The sequence below is a fragment of the Pundamilia nyererei genome, unplaced genomic scaffold, assembly GCF_000239375.1.
Source record: "Pundamilia nyererei isolate P.nyererei 1_Seehausen unplaced genomic scaffold, PunNye1.0 scaffold00306, whole genome shotgun sequence".
Classification (NCBI taxonomy): Eukaryota; Metazoa; Chordata; class Actinopteri; order Cichliformes; family Cichlidae; genus Pundamilia; species Pundamilia nyererei.
The window spans coordinates 214,180-231,584 of record NW_005187707.1 but is presented as its reverse complement, the minus strand read 5'-3'; the positions used below and the strand labels follow the sequence as shown (position 1 = coordinate 231,584).

The following is a 17,405-nucleotide window of genomic DNA, read 5'->3' as shown; positions in this document are numbered from 1 at the left end:
GTTCTCTCTGGGTGCTCCAGCTTCCTCCCACAGTCCAAAGGCTTGCAGTGATGGGTGTGAATGGTTCTCAGTCTCTGTTAGCCCTGTGATGTGCAGGCGACCTGTCCAGGGTATAGCCCACCTTTTGCCTTAAGAGAGGCTGGGATAGACTGATTAACTAAAGACTAAAAACATCTTAAGTTAAGTTCAGATTAAAATGCAAACATACTGTTATCCTGTTCTAATAGGTGGAAACGCCTAATGTTTTCCCGCCTCATATATACTTCACACTGCGGAAAACAATGTGTCTCCCTCTTTAATAGATTAAGGAATTTGTGATTATGATTTTGCAAGGATCACAACTAAACGGGATGTGGGATTTATTGTGCATCATTTATGTGGCATTAAATTTAGAATAGATACAACAATGCTGTTGTCTATTAGAGGCTTTCAAGAATCTAGTTTTTGATTAGATTCTAAATTGCCAATATTTCCTGGATATTTTTTTCAAATAATAAGGAGAGTTATTATATTTTAATCCTCTAACTACTAACTGCAACACTGTAGTTAACAGAATTGTCAGCTAATTATTAAGCTGTTAAACTAACTCTACTCACCCATGATGTTGAGTGTGCATGGTAACAATGCTAATGTAATTGTTTTTACATGTGTAAATAGCTTTGAATTAAAATAAAACATATGCAGAAATATACAAGATCTCGGGTTACTTAAAGCAGTAAAACTGCTTTAAAATGATGGAAAATGTCTATGTTTTTACACAATGGTAATTTTCTGTTATTTCTGTACATCTATCCAAAATAATTTGCCATAAAAGAACACAAAATGTCTGTTTAGGTGGCAAAATAGATGACTAATTTGTTTTAGTAAGTTGCTTATTTGACAGAAGAAATAGCCATCTATCCATTTTCCTTCACTGATTTTAAATAACATTTCACTAAACTTAATTCACCACTAGTACTTGCAACTTGCAGAGTTGCATACTGAAGCATTTAGTATGTATACAGAATCTGTTTTTACAGTTCTCATCTTTTTTAATTAATATTAATTTGCAGAACATTTGTATTAAGCTTGAACATTAGACAGGTCTTGCAATAATCACAGAAAATATACCTTGCCCTAAAAACAGCAAATTAATACTGAGTGACCATTGACACTGACTGAATAACATAACATAATATAATATTATAATACTATAATAACATAATAATAATAAAGAGACAAACGAACTGTGTTTAATATGTGATTAAGATTTATTTAATGAAAAATAATCTTTGTTTTTTTATCTGAAAATTTATATTTATATCCTTGCAGATGGTGAGAAAGTAAGTCGCAGGTTCAAGAGCTTTGTAAGACAAGGAATGACAAGTCAGAAAGCCACCCAAGACTTCAACAGAATTTTAAAAATATATGTACCTCTCCACCTTTCTTCTTCTTTTGAATGTTAATTTGTTATTATTGTTTTTATTGCAGATAGTAGCTTTTTAAAAACTTTAAAAAATATATTAATCAAAGAGAACATTAAAAAGAGGGCTACAGAAGAGAAACACTGGGTTTCAGTCCCGTCACTGTCAGTGATGACAGCCGGATGCGAGCAGTGTTCAGGCCAAAGAAAAAGTAAGATAGGTTGAAGTTTCGAGGAGCTGACACTTTTACCGTTATGTGGCCCCAGCGTTGCGTGCGCACACCAGCTTTATAATACGACGATGTTGACACTTTTGACACACCCACCGAACCATCCTGGGCAACTTCAAATGCAGCTGGCCAACGTTTGAAGGAAACATGTCTGTCTACCCGGAAACCCTAACAAAGCAGATCTGAACGTCTCCGCGGTCTCCTCCAGCACAGTCCGTGCCATTAAGAGTCAAATTGAGTTGGTTTAGTGTTGAAAACAAGACAGAGTTTGGAAACAAAATAGAAAAGTATGAAAACACCCTCAGTGTTATTCGCCTGCAGCAGAACAGTACCCGAACTTTACACCGCCCCTCTGTGCGTCGACGCGCTGAGCCAGGGTGGAGTTTTTCGCAAGCCGCTGCCGAGGGATAGGGAGAGGAACTGAGAAAAAGTCGTCTTCTGGCCTTTCCCCTGGTGGAAAACTTTATTTGTTGTCGGGAGTTAATTTAAGGATCGTTAAATCAGCTCTGTTTTCCGTGTTTGAGTGGCCGTCGACGAGAGTGGATTAACGCGCCCAGGTCAGACTGAATGTTTCTAACTTTGAAAAGTTTCTAGCTTTTTTCTTCGTTTTTTTAAAACGCGAAGTCCCTGACGTCACCACAGACTCGACATGGAAGCGAGACAGATTAGTAAACGTATGCAGATTTGGGCCTTCTAATGTAGAGAGCGCATAAACGGTAGTGTATATGATAACCCAGAAGTTAAATCACACAAATGGGAGACGAATCGAAAGTATCAAGCGCCAAAAGACAGACCACCTCTCACACACACACGCATCTGAATTTTCTGTGCGCCGTGTCACTGTCCTCTCATGCTTCCCTACAATACGCGCATTTTGATGAGATATATATAAGTTACCTTTATACTATGAAATAGTTTGAATGTCAAAGTTAAAAGGAGTTAACAGCTGTATTGTTCCCCTTTTGACCTACAGCATGCAAGTTCAGTTCATCACAGTCATTTTTAGGCCGCTCATAAGTGTCCTGGGCGTGTTGTGCAGCTGTTAGAACAAGAAAAGATATCGCCTCTGGGTGTAAATTCTTACACCGCTGTGATGTGTTGTGCAACACAATGAAGGAATTTGGATGCAGATATGTCTACTAACCACCGAGCAATAAAGGAAAAAACAAAGGGTACTTTCTACAGGCTGGAGGACGGCCTGTAGAAACTAGCCTGGAAGAATTAGGAGCTGTACATTTTTAGGCAGGCTCACCTAAAATAAGTAAATAAATAAACTAAAAACCGAACAAAAGCATTTTTGTCTCTGTGAAATTGCTTATTACATTAATTGATTAAAAGAATGTTATAACAATTAATAACTGCTTCATTTTGTATTTAAACTTGTATCTCATTAGATTTTTACATCTTTACATTTTGATATTCTATTATTCTATTTTTTTTTAATATCATGCTGCTGTAACACAATTTCCCAAATTTTGGGATAAATAAACGCTTATCATTCACTGAAAAGTAATGTCTTCAGTAAATGCTTCACCTTCTTTTTTGAACTTGTAAAGATCAGCCTGTGTTCATTAAATAAGGAGTTTTGTTACATGTTAGGTTGCTTATTCAATGCTTACCTTTCAAAAAAGAAGTTCAAAGAAAAAAAAAATATAAATAACTATCTGACACCAGAACACATATAAGGGAACAGTTAATATATGCACAAGATGGCATGCTCTCAGTGCACTGCACATTTTCGACCACAACCACAGCAAAAATAAATAAGTAAAAATCTAACTATTTTAAGTGGAGGCGAGTGAGCAAGAGATAAAGATAGAGAATCATGAGGTCTTACAAAAGTAAGAACAAAACGTAAACTGGAACTAAACAGAAATCCAATCACTCAGCTTATTGTGACTTGTTGTCTTTGCCTTCCTGAGTGTTGTGTTTGTTTTTAGTTGAACAGATTATTTGTTAGTTGATGTAGTCTTATGTCTTGTGTGTGTGGATTTTTTTCATTAACCAGCTTCACATGTGTAGCAGAAGCTAACTTTTCCACGTGTGGGACTAATAAAGGTTATCTTATCTTATCTTTTAACTGCCAAGCCACTATACACTGGTGAAACACTGTGATCTGGGCTGTAAAGAAATGAAGAAAGGCCTCCAGTATTCAAGGTTCAGGCCATGCTGTGTAGTAATCTGAGCTAATCTACCAGCCATACAGAATTCAGGTAACAGAGTAAAATCCCATTTTGGAAGTTGTATCGTGGACTATTCTCACACCAGTTAAGGAAACCTGCTTCCATTCCAATGTGTTGCCGTGGTTGGAGTGTAGTGTTTTAACTCAGCCATATTTGGTCAAGACAACATGTGCAGCCACTAGTCCACAAGAAATCATTTGTTTTAGACATAAGCCAATTCCCATGGCTGTGTGAGATGCCTGGGGAGTTCAGTCACACCAATGAGGAGACTGGAAGAAAATACAGCTCTTACTTAATTTAAAAATCACACAAAACCTTAATGTTGTTGGGTTGTTTATGATTAAATGAAACATGTATAAAGAATAAAAAGAAACAGAGCTTACCTTGTGATGGCATCACACTAACTGTAATACTGGCTGGTATTATGCCAAATTGTCAATAATTTCATCCATCAGAAACATTAATCCATGTATGGAGAACAACCTCCAGGTGAATTCTAAGGTTTTACATATGAGAACATAATAAAAAAATTCATTTGGTGCTTACCAGGTGCTGAAATTATGTAAATAAAACTTGAACACATGACATACAATGTCATTATTTATTTTGGAAAAAAACTAAGCAAAAATAGGTGTGTAACACAATGCTAATACATCATCAGTGATCTTAGAGAAACTGTTGCTCACCACCAATCTGGGAAGGGTTTTAAAACCATTTTTAGAAAGACTATTCCCATGTGGAAAACATTCAAGACAGCTATCAATCTTCCCAAGAGTTAGTGTCCTAGTAAATTCAACTCATGGGTAGAGTGTGCACTGTTTTGAGAAAATGCAAAAAACTCAGGAGCTACATCTCAGTCTCTACAGGCCTCAGTATGTTAAAATAAGAAGGAAATTGAACATGTATGGCTTGTTTGGAAGGGCTGCCAAATGAAAACCTTTTCTCTCAAAAAGGAATATGACAGCATGGCTTAGGTTTGCATCTCATCCAGCCACGAGACTTTTGGAACAATGTCATTCTGACAGACAAAACCAAAATTGAGATGTCTGTCCACAATGAACAGCACCACTTTTGGAGAAAACCAAATACAAATACAATACTCATACCAACTGTTAAGCGTGGTAGAGGAGGGTGATGGTTTGAGCTTGTTTTCCAGCCACAACACCTGGCCACCTCACATTCATATTCAAAAAAGAAAAAACACACGTGTTTTAAAATTAACTACTCATTGGTTTCCCTTTTAGAAATTACAATGTTTTTAATGTTAGCCCTTCATCAGACTGGTGACTGATTTCTTAAACATTAAGAGGAGTGTGTGTGGTGTGTGTTCATGTGTAAGGACCTGGTCTACATAGGCTTGGTCCTCTGAAGGATGTGGCCCCTGAATTTGGACACAGCCTGTGTGTTTAAATGTGCAATGAGTGAGTATGTGGTTGCTGCAATTAAGAAAAGTGAGCGTATCCTCATTCTCAGAATTAGGGATATTCCTTGGAACTAATTTCTTAGTCAACTAAGCAAGGGAAAAAAAATAGTGCAACCTGCAAGTGTGATCTACCCACATGTCTCTACATGTCTTCAGGATCGCTGCAGTGGCATACACAATCTGAATAGTTTATATGATGCCTTTAGTCGTAATAGTGAGAAGAGCTGTGTTAAGTTCTGAAAACATCTGTTCTGGTGAGACACATCTGTCATTGCTAGTGTTGGATATTTGTTTAAAAATAGCATTATCCTGATAGAAGTAGATTGGGCTGATGCCAGTACAATTCCCATAGAACCGGGCTGTCCAACTACAGGCCTCAAGAGCCGGTGTCCTGCAGGTTTTACATGTGTCCTTTATCCAGCACCGCTGATTTAAATGGCTAAATTGCCTCCTCAATATGTCTTGAAGTTCTCCAGAGGCCTGGTAATGAACTAATCATTTGATTCAGGTTTGTTGACCCAAGGTGATATCTAAAACCTGCAGGAAACCGGCTCTTGAGGCTTGGAGTTGGACATCCCTGTCATAGAAGCTTATTTCTATGAATGTTGATGTGTCTTGGTCATTGTGGATGCTGGGCATTTTGATATCAAAGTAACCTAAAATTAAGTTTCAGATGGGAGTTTCTAAAGTGTTTTTGGCATATTATTAGGAAGGGATCACTTTTCATTGCAGTGATAGGGTTCTTGATTGATACAGGACATACAAGATGCTGTCCAAAACCACATTTTTGAGAATCCTTTCAGAGGGGTTAGTTTGCTTATAACTTTCTAGAACAAATCCCAATTTTGATGCAAAAAAAGAAACTTTGCCCTAGCCAGGTGATCAGATCAGATCATGACTAGGTGAGTTCAAATGAGCTGCCTAAATACAGGAAAGCCAGTTGGGACACCTCACTTACTCAAGAATGAGTAGCTGGCTATGACACAAGAGCATGGGAACCATTGATTGCCTTCTGAACAGACTTCCAGTGACAGATGTGGAAACAGGAGAGGTACAAGTCGAGTCAGTCTATCCACTTGCAGTGCTGGGCAGCTGAGTTTCCATGGGGCTTTGGAGCAGGGAAGCTTCAGTCATTTCAGCCACCCAGTGTTTTACCTTATCATCTTGGAAAGGCGTTGGATGGTTAGGAGCATAAGACCACATAACCAGCCAAAAAAGACACTACTCTCTGTATAGTCTTTTTAAGATACCAATTAAGAGCTCTCTTCGATTCACCATGCAGACAGATTAGAGTAAATGATAAAATCATAAAATTCCCCAGCAAACAAAGTAGCATCTGGGTTCATACTGGCCAGATCGTAGTGTAAAAATCAGGAAGAGAACCCAATGCAGGATACACATGGGCAGAGTAAAATCCAGTTTGGGAGGGTGTAGGCAAAAGGCAAAGTCCATAGAGCTGTCCAAAAGGAAATGAGAAGTTCACAAGGGAAAATAACAAAATCATGAGGAATGCTGGGAAGCTTGACTAAGCAAGTTTACCAGATGACAAGTGGTTAGTGCAAAGCTGGAGCTGTATATACTAAGACCAGTGGCTAACTGAAAACAGGCATGGTAGGGCAACAAAGCAAAGGCTGGAAGTGTAACTAAGTTAGGTCTAAGACATACAGAAATTTCAAAATAAATCAGGAAGTAACCAGATATACAGTTGGTGAGATTAATCAGCATACAATCAAGGATGGAAAACTAATGCAGGAAGTAAAATTGACAACGATTTATGATGTACACAGGAAAATAACAAACACATGCGGTTTACAAGTAAGGTGCAGTTGGTATTCACAAGTGGACAGATATTAGTTGAACTGGTGAATTGTTATTAACTTATAATATTTCTCCTATTCTTTATTTTATTTTTAAAGTTCTCTATAGTTTTAGGAGCCTTTGTTATATGTTTAAAATTGCTAACAGGCATAAGGCATAATTCTTACACCTGGCATTGTTCAGCGTGGGCCATGAAGTGCGTCTAATCTGGAAGTTTTCACAATAAACTTTGCCAGCGTCATCAACACTGCTGCTGTTGTGTTATCAGTGTTTCTGTTTAAAACTGGGGGCTGTGGGCTTAATGTTGTCATACTTGTTATTTACACTTTTTATTCGCTGCTCCTAAATACGTTTGTATTTTCTGGTCAGTTTTTAGAAATATAACAAATGTGGGTGAAAAACTTACGGTAGGTATACATTGTTTAACACATCTGCACGCTACAGAGCCGTGGATTAAATGAAGCATCGAAGCAAAGAATTTGTGTCGAGAATTTTTTGTAATTGATTTATTTGAGTTACTTAATTAATCATTGCAGTTGTAATATAAACTTTAGGTAAATTCTTTAGGCAAAACTTTAAGAACTGCAGCAAATAAAACTTGTGTATAAAGTGGGTTTTATTGTCATTCTTCTAAATGAAAACTATACATTTTAACAAAATGTTGTTTCTCCAAGACCTTTATGCAACTCAAAATGATTTATGTGATTTTAAAATTCAAGTTCAATTCAATTTTATTAATATAACGCCATATAACGTTGAAGACGCTTTATATTGTAAGGTAGACCTTACAATTATACATACAGAGAAAAACCCAACAATCAGATGACCCCCTATGAGAAAAAACTCCCTTTTAACAGGAAGAAGCCTCCGGCAGAACCAGGCTCAGGGAGGGGCGGCCATCGGTTGGGGTAAGAGAAGGAAGACAGGAAGACATGCTGTGGAAGAGACAGATTAATAACAAGTGCGATTTAATGCAGAGAGGTGTATTAACACATAGTGAGTGAAAAAGGTGACTGAAAAGGAAAATGCATCATGGACACCCATGATGCATTTTCCTTTTCAGTCACCTAGGAGGGGTATGAGTCTGCCTACAGCAGCCTATGTCTATTGCAGCATAACTAAGGGAGGATTCAGGGTCACCTGGTCCAGCCCTAACTATATGCTTTAGCAAAAAGGAAAGTTTTAAGCCTAATCTTAAAAGTAGAGATAGTGTCTGTCTCCCAAATCCAAACTGGAAGCTGGTTCCACAGAAGAGGGGCCTGAAAACCAAAGGCTCTCCCTCACATTCTACTTTTAAATACTCTAGGATCAACAAGTACACCTGCAGTGCGAGAGTGAAGTGCTCTAATGGGGTGATATGGTACTACAAGGTCATTAAGATAAGATGGGGCCTGATTATTTAAGACCTTGTATGTGAGGAGCAGGATTTTGAACTCAATTCTGGATTTAACAGGAAGCCAATATAGGAGAAATATGCTCTCTCTTTCTAGTCCCTGTCAGGACTCTTGCTACAGCATTTTGGATTAGCTGAAGGTATTTCAGAGAGTTTTTAGGACGTCCTGATAATAATGAATTACAGTGGTCCAGCCTAGAAATATGCATGAACTAATTTTTCAGCATCACTCTGAGACAGGAAATTTCTAATTTTAGAGATGTTGTTCAAATGGAAGAAAGCAGTCTTACATATTTGTTTAATATGTGCATTGAAGGACATGTCCTGGTCAAAAATGACTCCAAGATCCCTCACAGCGTTACTGGAGGCCAAGGTAATGCCATCCAGAGTAAGAATCTGGTTAGATACCATATTTCTAAGATTTTCAGGGCCGAGTAAAATGACCTCAGCTTTATCTGAATTAAGAAGCAGAAAATTAGGTCTTTATGTCTTGAAGACATTCCTGCAGTTTACCTAATTGGTGTGTGTTATCTGGCTCCATGGATAGTTTTTTGCCATCTGCATAGCAGTGAAAATGTATACTATGTCTTCTGATGATACTGCCTAATAGGGCTGATCGATATAACAATATATATCGGATGACGATATAAAAACGTCTATCGTTGCATTTTACGCTATCGTTTGTTTCGTTGTTTATGGCAATATTTTTTCATTATTTTGATGGTCACTGTAGTGGCTATATTAATTTCTTAAAGTTCTCTCTTTCTCTTATATTTAATATAACCACACTACAGACAAACAAGCACTTGTTTTTATGCATTGTCTTTAGCAACAACAACAGTAAAACCATCGCATGTCCGCTTGTTTATTTTCCACATAAACCTTTCACAAAAAAGCTCAAGATCCTGTTGAGACTTTTCAAAATAAACCGAATCACGCGAAAGATGCAGAGTATTTATGGATGAGAAGCAAAAAAGAGCCGTCAGGTGCTAAAAAATAAACCTTAGACTCAAACATTAGAACAGGCTTTTCCCCGCAGCACGCTGTGTAATAAATACTCATAAAGAAAACGGCGGCCGTTATAACCTATGTCTAAAAATGTATAGTTTCATGCATCAGTTAAAACACTCAACTCCAGGTACGCGACGCCCAGCTGGAAACACTTCAAGCAAGTCGAGCTGCCCGAGATTCACAGAATTTACAGAAAATGTTACATTTTTGTGATTTATATCATTATCGGACGATAGATGTCTTAATATCGGGATGTGAGATTTTGGTCATATCGCACAGCCCTACTGCCTAAGGAAAGCATGTATAATGCAAACAGAATTGGTCCTAGCACTGAACCCTGTGGAACTCCATAATTAACCTTAGTGTGTGAAGAGGACTTTCCATTTACATGAACAAATTGGAGCCTATTAGATAGATATGATACAAACCACTGCAGCGCAGTACCTGTATTACATACAGTATGCTACAATTGTTCTAATAGGATATTATGGTCGAACAGTATTGAACGCTGCGCTGAGGTCTAGCAGAACAATAACACAGAGATGAGTCCACTGTCAGAGGCCATAAGAAGATCATTTGTAACCTTCACTAAAGCTGTTTCTGTGCTGTGATGGGCTCTGAAACTCTTCAAAAATGCAAATATATAGTTGTGTTACACAATGGTTATATACGAAGGGCAATAAATATACCTGACAACATGTACAAAGAATTTAGAGAGTATTAAATTTGGCTAGTCTCCCATTTAAGATGATCTTCTCCTGCACCTCTTCATTGCTTTAATGTAGCTGCTATTTTTTAAATCATTCTTTGTGTTATTAGTTATTTGTGTTGAACCTTACATTGCGACTGGGCTATTGCTTATGCTTTTTCTTGTGCTTCTGCTTTTGTTGCTACTTCTGTTTTTTTCTGCTTCTTCTTCCTCTTCTTCTGCTGCTACTGCCTCTGCAGAAAATTACTAGTACCACTTGCTGATTTACCAGTCGAGCAACCAAACTGGTGCATCATCAATCTTGTATTTTGAGGATTCAAGTGGTTACCTGACAGTTTTTCTGGGTTTCCAAGGCCAATAATTTACAGTTTTGTTTGTAAGCTCCTGGACAGTAAACATTTTTTTTTAATTTTGCCTCTGCACACTGTCACAGTGGATTTTAAATCACACAAAATGTGATTAAGAGCAGACTTTAAGCTTGTCAAACTTAAACAGTACATTGTCAAACATCACCAAATACTGTTTCCTTCCTTGTGATGCTTTAGCAGGCCTTTACTGCAGCCACCTTCAGTTGCTGTTAGTTTCGAGGGTTTTCTGCTTTCGGTTTTGGGTCATTTCGTATCAAATCATTGTGAGGCTTGTGGTCAGCCATCTCACATTCATATATCATATATCAAATGCTAAAAACTAGTTACCTGCTGCATAACATTGTCTCCATCATATCTGATATATGATGTGGTGTTTTTCTAATCATGAACTATGCCTTCCCTTTTCCATACTTTTCTCTTGCAATCATTAAGGTTCATCTTGGTTTCATCTTTCCAAAGATGTTTTTTTTTTTGGACAGGCCCTTGTAGATGCTTCCTTTCAAAGTGTAATCTGCGTTGTTGTACACCATCTAAATTTGAATTCAAGAAGTTGCTCACACCTTAGTGTTCCATGTTTTGTGGTTTTTCAGGCCGTTGGTGTCGCTGAGCTGCTCAATTTTCCCATACTAATCTTACTTTTTTGCTGTCTCTGATTGCTTTATTTTGGAGGTCTTTAAGCCTAAAGAATATTTCTTCACTTACATCGATATCTCTTTGGATTTCATTTATCAAATGCAAGTTCAACACTCAATTCAAAATTCAACAACCAATTTCAATTTTTTTTCTCTAATTTGGTCAAGACACTAACCCTAAATTGCTCTCCGATGCGTTCATTGGAGTATAAATGTGTATGAATTGTAGTTAGGAAGCACTAAGAAACTTAGAAGACAGTGCTTGTGTGAATGGGTGTGATCGGGTGAATGCGGCATGTTGTATAGAGCTCTTTGAGTACTCTGGGAGAGTTGAAAAGCGCTATATAAGAATTAATCCATAAGTGTACGTAGGGCAGAGAGAGAGAGACTCCTACATAATGAAACTAATCTATTTAAAAAAAAATATTGGCCACTTGGATAGTGGGAGTAGTGTAGTATTTTTACCGTTCATCTTCTGTGTTCAACAGAACAAGTTCTTTGTGAGAGTGTGATTGTCTCTGAAACATAGACTGAAGTTATTGTCAAAATAGACATTTTGACATTTTTTGGTTTTCAAATAGCTCATAATGTTGTAATTGTGTTGCCTTATACTAAAGGCAAATGCTGCTATTTTAACTTTCCTTCACCCGTATAAATTTCCCTCAAACAAGTGAAATCTGATCTGTACAGTACAGACCAGAACAGAAATAATTAGCCTCGTTTCCTTTTTCCCCCTTTTATAAATTCCCTTATAGATTTCCTGTTTACTCTAGCGTATTGTTTTGACAAAACCTTTTAGTGCACTGAATGGTCAGATTTAAAAAAAAATGTATGAAATGCTAAAAAAACAAGAGAATTGGAGATTTTTTCTAGTTGGGGAATGATATAATTACTGTATATGAGCATGTGTAGACTATAGAGTCGAGAGGAAATGTAAGAATGGGAGATGAGATGCAAAAGTTCAAATGCGGTCGTTGTGGTTACTTGTTTAAGACAGACTGTAACAATGCCACTGGGTTATTTTCACAGTGTCACATCAGGATAAACACAGCTTCAATTTACAATAGTACAGCAAATGTGCATTAGCAGAGTGAAAGTTGTTGTGAAAAACTACCAGTAAAACAAATCATACTACAGTTGGATACAAGTGTACTAGTTACCTCAGCTCTGTAATAAGGACACTGCAATGACTTTGTTATTGTGTTATGTGCTCTGGAGCTACAGCTGTGTCTACATTTCTTGGACTCAAGAACTCTTCTATTAGTATCAGAGTGGTGCCAATGCCAATAGTGATGATCAAATGTGATATAAGCAGCAACCTTAAACTGGAAAAGTGTTTCTCATGATGTTTGTGTTGATAATAGTTAAGCAATTTCTGTGACAAATAACAAATATGACAAAAAATGACTTATTGAATTATAAAACAAAAATTCAAAACATGTTTTATTAAATTTAAGATTCTTATAAGAGCAGGTAACTTCTCTAAAACAGGTTGTCTTATTTTGAGCCTGATGAAGGTTCTGCAGTGACTTTAAGCTGGTTGCCCACATTGCAGCACAGCAGCCAGCAGAGACTGTTGAAGGCCACGATCACAGGAAGTTTAAAACTCTACCATCTGTATACGAAGCTACACTCAGTGGTTGCAATGACTTGTATTGCAGCACTGTGAACTCCTGATAAACTATTCTTCACCATAAGTGGTTTTACTTGAGCAATAATATATGTCCACCCAGATGACCTCTTTCCTAATGTCCACAGATGTCCTGAGGTTACACAACCAAAACAAATTAAATCTGTTATTTCACTTTTTTCTTGTTCTTACATAGAAAAAGAGAAAAATGTTTTACTTGTATAATACAAGTACTATTGTTTTTCTTGTGACATTACCAATAAGTTTGACGTGTCACATGGCCCGCTTCCTATTAAAAAAACAAAAGTTGTATCCAAGATGGCCGACTTCTAAATGGCCACCATGGTCACCACACATATACTAATGTGCCACAAACACGACTTTAATATCACCAACCATTCCCATGTTATTACGGTGTATCCATATAAATGGCCCATCCTGGACATCGGGATATGCCAAACAAAAATCACATCTAGCGCACATAGGGCTGGAGAACAACAGGAAAACAGAAAAACAAAACAACTAGACCTAGTCCTTGTTTAGTCGTTTGAAAATTAATTTTAAACTTTGCACAATTTCTGATTGTCCCTCAACATAATATTTTCTTCATATCTGTGATGTGTTTCATTGCAACTAAATTAGTACATTTTCATTTTTTTCAAACTTGCACACCACACAGTTTAAAAAAAAAGAGTCAGCTAGACATTTTTGGAAATGGCTGATACTGGCAGAAATGACTGTAGCCAGAACTATAGTGAGGATGTACACAACGTACTTATCAGCCCTGAAGACTAGTTAAGTGAAATGTTTCATTCTGGCCTGAAAAGATAAGTTTTTGAAATAATCCTCTTGTTGTTAGTGGACAGTTTTACAGACACGTTAAAAAAATGGTCAGGCCTGTAGTACACTAGATAAAGACTGAGGTATAGAGTATCTGAATTCCATTGATAGCTTGGATACTTGGCTTTAGGATGACAGCTGGCCGCTGTCACTTTGCAGAGGAAGTCTGGCTTTGACTAACAGGAAGTCAAGTTAGCCACACATTTTTTTTCTTGTAAGAACCAAGTCATGTTTTCTGGAAAGAGGCATTAATTCAGAGTTATTGCAAAGATATATTTTAAGCACTAAAAGGAGAAAGTACCTTCAACGGCATAACTAATTTTATACTTTAAAAGCCCAAACTTGGAATCCCTTTTGCAACAGCTGGACATTTTTTATATCTGTACCATTAAAGAATTGTGTTTTCATTTGTGATATTGTTTTACAGTGTTTTTAGAGTACACTAAGACCTTTACTGTGCTATTTCTCATTTTTAGCAACTGCAGTAATTACTGTTGTGACCTCGCACTTCCTCTTTCAGTCAGGGTGGAGTGGGAAGCATTTACTGTACAATTTCTGAAGTCTGTAGACTTGCAATGTTTTTAAACAAGATTATCTTTCAGATTTCGAGCTGGTGTTAAATAAACAGGAAGATTTGAATGTTGAAGTAGCTTTTGCTCGATAATGGTCTTTGAGCATTTAGAGCTTTAAAGTTTCTACATTGAATAATATTGAGGACTAACACTGACTAAACGTGAACATTGTAACTTTGAAACTTGAAGGACTAGGATGAGCTTTAGATTAGTAAGCTTTGTCAACAAACTGACCCAATACTCACTGCAGACTTCCAGCTAAGTCACTGCTGGGCATGTGTGGATGTTAGAGATGCCCATATATGGCGTTGAATGTCTTTTAAAAACAGGAAATGACATGTAGACAGCTGATTAGGAACTTGAAAGAATGCTGTCATTCCACAGCAGAGGAAGAGGAGTGGGTTCATTTCTAGAGATGAACCCACTCACTTGACCGACAGCTGCACTCCTCCTCCAATGCATGCATGCACGCACACACACACACACACCTAAAATAGCTATTAATAACATGTAAAAATCTTTTACATTAGAAGAAATTATTCATATCATACAATAACTGTCTGCAATGCAACACATCTGTCTAGCAAAGAGTAATCTGTTCTCTCATGTTAAGTTTACTTTAACCCTGCACTCACGCTCACGTAAATACCACACCAATTTATTGCAGTGTCCACTACAACTTGCGCTGTTCTGCTGAGCCACTTTGATGTACTCTGATATTTGCTAGTCTGTTTCAGTGCATGTAGTACTGCTGATTATATTTAAAATTTAAATTCTGTTTTTGCTTGTTGATTTTCATATGATTATATTTCAAATATTTCTTTCTATATATTGTTTACATTTATGCTTGTTTTACTGTATTTATATTAATTTCAGATTAGTTTATACTTCAGCTGTATTTAACAATTTTTAACTGACGTAATGGAGGATGTCCCAACTCTTATTTTTCTTGCCTTGTCTTGTCCTGTCTTATTTTGCAAAGCACGCCACACCTTGCCACACTTCACCAAACAGAAACACACCAGTTATGTGGACCTTCTCACTAGTTACACGCTTAATTCTGACATTAATTTCACTAAAATGGATTAAACTAATATTTTATTTTATAACATTTTTTTAAAAAGTGTCTGCAATGTTATCAAAAAAAAACAAAGAAATCAATCTCTAATATACAAACACATTCCAATTCACTTTGTGTATTCTTTCAGTTGAGCAGCAGTTTCTGCTTTATTGTCAGATAAAATTCTTGAACTCTACTAGATTCCATTTGGGGGATTTATTGGAACATGTATGTGTGCGAACAGGGACTGAGCACTGTCTAAAGCTTGTGTACCGTATTCACAGTTAGCTTTTGGAATAGAACATTTAAATTACATGTCATATGTTGTGTCAAAAAGTGAGTTTATCTGCAGCTTTATATTTCAAATAGGACAACATTATTATGATGTGGAATTGCAAGAGTACAAAATGCTGTGGAACTGTGTTTTGTAAGATCGTTATAATGTAAAAGCATATCATTATATCATTGAAAATGTTGGATCAATAAAAAAAAAATCGTGTATCTGTTTATATTTGATTTTCCTCAGCTAGGTAGAAGAAACACAGAGCTGATCATCTGAGTGGCTGTTACAAAAAATTGGTTCAAGTCAGGTAAGTATTTTATTCATCTTCTTCATGATCATGTCAAATAGTAAAATCATAATCAGGAGCCCTAACAATGAGAAGCATATTTACATGTTAGCCATCCATCCATCTTTTTATAGCATCTTTTTCTGAAGTATAGTATGAAAACATTTTCTCCAACAAAACAATCTTTTAACATATAGTGAGAAGTACTCACTGATATATGATAACGATATATGAATGCTCCAGACAGTGGCTCATCTCACTCAGCCTGTTGTCACACTGGGTTTTAGTCAGAAAACAGTTTGATTGTCATTTGATTGAGCAAGTAGACAGTAGGGATGGCACCGGTAGTAACCAGACCGAAAAGCAGCGCACATTTCGGTGTTTCTTTTTCCTGAGATGTCATACACTTTGGATTCTAGCCAATCATCTTACCTTTCCAAGAATAGTAGGCTTGCCCAGGTACGTACGTTCTTTTAGAGCAGAGCTACAGATTAAAAGTGCCCAAAGCAAAGCGGTCAAAAGTCTGACTGTACTTCACAGCAAAAGATGCAAACTCAGCAGCCTGCAACAAGTGCTTCAAGGTGATACTGTGCAAAGGAGGTAACACCTCGAATCTGATGAAACACCTGACGACGCATAGCGTTTTTTAAAAGCTGAGAAATTTGGTATCGGATAAAACCTAAACGATACCCATCCCTAGCAGACAGTGGTTCCATCCCTGGGTTGTGTGAGAATAGATGAATATGACTTGTAGTAAAAAGCAGTGCTTGAGTACTCAGAGTTGTAGAGTATTATATAACCAGTACATTTGGCATTGATTTGTTTGTTTTTATTTGTTTCTGCAGTAACCAGCATTCATGTTGCTAGCTGTACTTTTTAGGTTGAATCCCCTTTATACTACACAGGGAGCAAGATGGTGAAAGAGTGTTATCAGGATGCGAGTCTGTAACAGTGATAAGTAAAATGTCATTTCGAAAAAGAAAATCCCCTACTCTTTATTTCCTTCACCTCTCATTGCTATACAACCTCAGGATCTTGCATGAAGAAATGACAAAGAATCTCTCACAATGACAAAACCACAGAGAGTTGTTTTCCAAAAAAAAACATACCTTTACTGGCATTTAAACAGTTAAGAGACAATTTCTTTTTATTCAGGAACCGGAAAACTGGATTTTCAGTTAAAAACTTTTTTTTTAGCTTGTTTACAGCCTTATATGTGACACATGTAAAAAAAGCTAGAGGTGGTGTTTCTCACTTTAACCTCAGCTTAAGACATGGGGCTGAGAGATTAGTTTTCACTTCCTACTAATGTGAAGTTCTTTAGCGGAATGTCATGTAAAGGAGTACCAAAATAAAATATATTTATGAATATAGCAGTTCTTGTCATAGCTATGTGCAATGAGAATACCTCTGATGTAGAGAACTTCCTGCTGTGTGCTACTTGTGAGAGGAGGCAGCTTTGACATTACTTAGAGTATACAGTTACAGCTGTTCTACACTTGCAGTTAAAACCTCCTTTTAACAGGAAATAAGGTGTGTGTGTGTGTTTATCAAAAAGTCTTTTT

General features: G+C 37.0%; 1 protein-coding gene across 2 annotated transcripts in view; it reads left to right on the top strand.

Moving 5' to 3' along the window:
* The first annotated feature begins 1,738 nt into the window (after positions 1-1,738).
* tln1 (talin 1) overlaps positions 1,739-17,405 on the top strand; it is a 55,230-nt gene continuing 39,563 nt past the window's right edge. The window contains exons 1-2 of one of the 2 annotated variants that reach the window (XM_005751301.2): positions 1,739-2,189; positions 15,802-15,861. The gene's annotated coding sequence lies outside the window, so the exon portion shown is untranslated. Of the gene's footprint in view, positions 2,190-15,797; positions 15,862-17,405 lie in introns of both variants that reach the window. The other variant, XM_005751300.2, reaches the window with a different exon arrangement.